This window comes from Pelophylax lessonae, assembly GCF_965119305.1.
Source record: "Pelophylax lessonae genome assembly, chromosome: 1".
NCBI classification, from domain to species: Eukaryota; Metazoa; Chordata; class Amphibia; order Anura; family Ranidae; genus Pelophylax; species Pelophylax lessonae.
The window spans coordinates 21877711-21883366 of record NC_138768.1 but is presented as its reverse complement, the minus strand read 5'-3'; positions in this window follow the sequence as shown (position 1 = coordinate 21883366).

The following is a 5656-nucleotide window of genomic DNA, read 5'->3' as shown; positions in this document are numbered from 1 at the left end:
GGGGGATAGTCTGTGTTGGTACGTGTGAGAGAGATCCACCTTTCCAAGTTGTTGGGGTTCATCTCATACTTCTGAAGGTTTGAGGGTGCTGCCTGTTCCATACTCCCCCTACTCCTAGCCTTTTAGGGGTACAAACAATAGTAATTGGGGCCTAGTGTGGTTGTGTACGTGTGATATACATACACTTTTTTGGGATCATATTTTCTATTCCGCTATTTAATCAAAAACCTTTGGGGATCAGTTAAATTGGGGGATAGTCTGTGTTGGTACGTGTGAGAGAGATCCACCTTTCCAAGTTGTTGGGGTTCATCTCATACTTCTGAAGGTTTGAGGGTGCTGCCTGTTCCATACTCCCCCTACTCCTAGCCTTTTAGGGGTACAAACAATAGTAATTGGGGCCTAGTGTGGTTGTGTACGTGTGATATACATACACTTTTTTGGGATCATATTTTCTATTCCGCTATTTAATCAAAAACCTTTGGGGATCAGTTAAATTGGGGGATAGTCTGTGTTGGTACGTGTGAGAGAGATCCACCTTTCCAAGTTGTTGGGGTTCATCTCATACTTCTGAAGGTTTGAGGGTGCTGCCTGTTCCATACTCCCCCTACTCCTAGCCTTTTAGGGGTACAAACAATAGTAATTGGGGCCTAGTGTGGTTGTGTACGTGTGATATACATACACTTTTTTGGGATCATATTTTCTATTCCGCTATTTAATCAAAAACCTTTGGGGATCAGTTAAATTGGGGGATAGTCTGTGTTGGTACGTGTGAGAGAGATCCACCTTTCCAAGTTGTTGGGGTTCATCTCATACTTCTGAAGGTTTGAGGGTGCTGCCTGTTCCATACTCCCCCTACTCCTAGCCTTTTAGGGGTACAAACAATAGTAATTGGGGCCTAGTGTGGTTGTGTACGTGTGATATACATACACTTTTTTGGGATCATATTTTCTATTCCGCTATTTAATCAAAAACCTTTGGGGATCAGTTAAATTGGGGGATAGTCTGTGTTGGTACGTGTGAGAGAGATCCACCTTTCCAAGTTGTTGGGGTTCATCTCATACTTCTGAAGGTTTGAGGGTGCTGCCTGTTCCATACTCCCCCTACTCCTAGCCTTTTAGGGGTACAAACAATAGTAATTGGGGCCTAGTGTGGTTGTGTACGTGTGATATACATACACTTTTTTGGGATCATATTTTCTATTCCGCTATTTAATCAAAAACCTTTGGGGATCAGTTAAATTGGGGGATAGTCTGTGTTGGTACGTGTGAGAGAGATCCACCTTTCCAAGTTGTTGGGGTTCATCTCATACTTCTGAAGGTTTGAGGGTGCTGCCTGTTCCATACTCCCCCTACTCCTAGCCTTTTAGGGGTACAAACAATAGTAATTGGGGCCTAGTGTGGTTGTGTACGTGTGATATACATACACTTTTTTGGGATCATATTTTCTATTCCGCTATTTAATCAAAAACCTTTGGGGATCAGTTAAATTGGGGGATAGTCTGTGTTGGTACGTGTGAGAGAGATCCACCTTTCCAAGTTGTTGGGGTTCATCTCATACTTCTGAAGGTTTGAGGGTGCTGCCTGTTCCATACTCCCCCTACTCCTAGCCTTTTAGGGGTACAAACAATAGTAATTGGGGCCTAGTGTGGTTGTGTACGTGTGATATACATACACTTTTTTGGGATCATATTTTCTATTCCGCTATTTAATCAAAAACCTTTGGGGATCAGTTAAATTGGGGGATAGTCTGTGTTGGTACGTGTGAGAGAGATCCACCTTTCCAAGTTGTTGGGGTTCATCTCATACTTCTGAAGGTTTGAGGGTGCTGCCTGTTCCATACCCCCCCTACTCCTCATCTAGCCTTTTAGGGGTACAAACAATAGTAATTGGGGCCTAGTGTGGTTGTGTACGTGCGAGATACATACACTTTTTTTGATCATATTTCCTATTCCGCTATTCAATAAAAACCTTTGAGGATCAATTGAATTGCGGGATAGTCTGTGTCGGTACGTGTGAGAGAGATTCACCTTTCCAAGTTGTTGGGGTTCATCTCATACTTCTGAAGGTTTGAGGGTGCTGCCTGTTCCATACCCCCCCTACTCCTCATCTAGCCTTTTAGGGGTACAAACAATAGTAATTGGGGCCTAGTGTGGTTGTGTACGTGCGAGATACATACACTTTTTTTGATCATATTTCCTATTCCGCTATTCAATAAAAACCTTTGAGGATCAATTGAATTGCGGGATAGTCTGTGTCGGTACGTGTGAGAGAGATCCACCTTTCCAAGTTGTTGGGGTTCATCTCATACTTCTGAAGGTTTGAGGGTGCTGCCTGTTCCATACCCCCCCTACTCCTCATCTAGCCTTTTAGGGGTACAAACAATAGTAATTGGGGCCTAGTGTGGTTGTGTACGTGCGAGATACATACACTTTTTTTGATCATATTTCCTATTCCGCTATTCAATAAAAACCTTTGAGGATCAATTGAATTGCGGGATAGTCTGTGTCGGTACGTGTGAGAGAGATCCACCTTTCCAAGTTGTTGGGGTTCATCTCATACTTCTGAAGGTTTGAGGGTGCTGCCTGTTCCATACCCCCCCTACTCCTCATCTAGCCTTTTAGGGGTACAAACAATAGTAATTGGGGCCTAGTGTGGTTGTGTACGTGCGAGATACATACACTTTTTTTGATCATATTTCCTATTCCGCTATTCAATAAAAACCTTTGAGGATCAATTGAATTGCGGGATAGTCTGTGTCGGTACGTGTGAGAGAGATCCACCTTTCCAAGTTGTTGGGGTTCATCTCATACTTCTGAAGGTTTGAGGGTGCTGCCTGTTCCATACCCCCCCTACTCCTCATCTAGCCTTTTAGGGGTACAAACAATAGTAATTGGGGCCTAGTGTGGTTGTGTACGTGCGAGATACATACACTTTTTTTGATCATATTTCCTATTCCGCTATTCAATAAAAACCTTTGAGGATCAATTGAATTGCGGGATAGTCTGTGTCGGTACGTGTGAGAGAGATCCACCTTTCCAAGTTGTTGGGGTTCATCTCATACTTCTGAAGGTTTGAGGGTGCTGCCTGTTCCATACCCCCCCTACTCCTCATCTAGCCTTTTAGGGGTACAAACAATAGTAATTGGGGCCTAGTGTGGTTGTGTACGTGCGAGATACATACACTTTTTTTGATCATATTTCCTATTCCGCTATTCAATAAAAACCTTTGAGGATCAATTGAATTGCGGGATAGTCTGTGTCGGTACGTGTGAGAGAGATCCACCTTTCCAAGTTGTTGGGGTTCATCTCATACTTCTGAAGGTTTGAGGGTGCTGCCTGTTCCATACCCCCCCTACTCCTCATCTAGCCTTTTAGGGGTACAAACAATAGTAATTGGGGCCTAGTGTGGTTGTGTACGTGCGAGATACATACACTTTTTTTGATCATATTTCCTATTCCGCTATTCAATAAAAACCTTTGAGGATCAATTGAATTGCGGGATAGTCTGTGTCGGTACGTGTGAGAGAGATCCACCTTTCCAAGTTGTTGGGGTTCATCTCATACTTCTGAAGGTTTGAGGGTGCTGCCTGTTCCATACCCCCCCTACTCCTCATCTAGCCTTTTAGGGGTACAAACAATAGTAATTGGGGCCTAGTGTGGTTGTGTACGTGCGAGATACATACACTTTTTTTGATCATATTTCCTATTCCGCTATTCAATAAAAACCTTTGAGGATCAATTGAATTGCGGGATAGTCTGTGTCGGTACGTGTGAGAGAGATCCACCTTTCCAAGTTGTTGGGGTTCATCTCATACTTCTGAAGGTTTGAGGGTGCTGCCTGTTCCATACCCCCCCTACTCCTCATCTAGCCTTTTAGGGGTACAAACAATAGTAATTGGGGCCTAGTGTGGTTGTGTACGTGCGAGATACATACACTTTTTTTGATCATATTTCCTATTCCGCTATTCAATAAAAACCTTTGAGGATCAATTGAATTGCGGGATAGTCTGTGTCGGTACGTGTGAGAGAGATCCACCTTTCCAAGTTGTTGGGGTTCATCTCATACTTCTGAAGGTTTGAGGGTGCTGCCTGTTCCATACCCCCCCTACTCCTCATCTAGCCTTTTAGGGGTACAAACAATAGTAATTGGGGCCTAGTGTGGTTGTGTACGTGCGAGATACATACACTTTTTTTGATCATATTTCCTATTCCGCTATTCAATAAAAACCTTTGAGGATCAATTGAATTGCGGGATAGTCTGTGTCGGTACGTGTGAGAGAGATCCACCTTTCCAAGTTGTTGGGGTTCATCTCATACTTCTGAAGGTTTGAGGGTGCTGCCTGTTCCATACTCCCCCTACTCCTCATCTAGCCTTTTAGGGGTACAAACAATAGTAATTGGGGCCTAGTGTGGTTGTGTACGTGTGATATACATACACTTTTTTTGGATCATATTTTCTATTCCGCTATTCAATAAAAACCTTTCTAGGGCAAGATCTTAAATTACAGAAATATGAGGAGACCGTCAAATAAGGGCCGTGGCCTGGGTCGTGGTGCTGCTGGTAGAGCTCCTGTTGCAAGGAGAGGACATGGTCGATCTGTGCCAGCTACACGCACAAGTGAAACACCTTCCTCAAGTGTGAGTAGGCGACAGAACCTGCATCAGTATTTGGTAGGGCATCAAACGCCCCTAGAAGTGATGAGGCCAGAACAAGTTGAGGCGATAGTAGATTGGTTTGCTGCTGACAGTGCCTCCAGTTCCTTCACATTGTCTCCCACCCAGTCTACTGCAGAAAGGTCAGAGTTGGCACCTGCAGCCAATGTCCAACCGTCTTTCACCTCACCCCCTTGCAAATCAGGCCAGCAGTCTGAGCCCCAAGCCATACAGCAGTCTCTTATTCTTTTTGAGGACTCTGTCAGCAGGGTTTCCCAGGGCCATCCACCTAGCCCTGCCCCAGAAGTGGAAGAGATTGAGTGCAGCGATGCCCAACCACTTATTTCTCAAGATGAGTACATGCAAGGATCATCGCAGCACGTCTCCGATGATGACGAAACGCAGGTGCCAACTGCTGCGGCGTTCAGCATTGTGGAGACCGACAAGGAGGGCAGGGGTGAAGACTGGGTGGAAGATGATGTGGAGGACGATGAGGTCCTCGACCCCACATGGAATGAACGTCATGCAGGTGAACTGAGTAGTTTGGAGGAAGAGGCGGTGGTCGCACAGAGCCACCAGCACAGCAGAAGAGGGAGCAGGGTGCAGAAGCGGAGCGGCCGTGCCCTAGACACTACGCCCGCTACTGCCCAACGCAGCAAGGGAACGAGCGCACCAAAGTCAGCTCAAAGGAGTTCTCTAGCGTGGAAGTTCTTTAGAAAATGTGCTGATGACAGGACACGAGTGGTTTGCACCCTGTGCAATCAGAGCTTGAAGCGAGGCATGAACCTTCTCAACCTGAGCACAACCTGCATGATCAGGCATCTAAGTGCAAAGCACGAGCTGCAGTGGAGTACACACCTTCAAAACCAAGAAACGTCTCTGGCTCATCCTGCTTCCTCTTCTGCTGCAGTCTCGGCCGCTCCAGCCACATCTGTAGTGATACCGGCACCTGCCACCCCGCAAACAGACGATCTGTCAGCAACACCACCACCTGGGTCACCAACA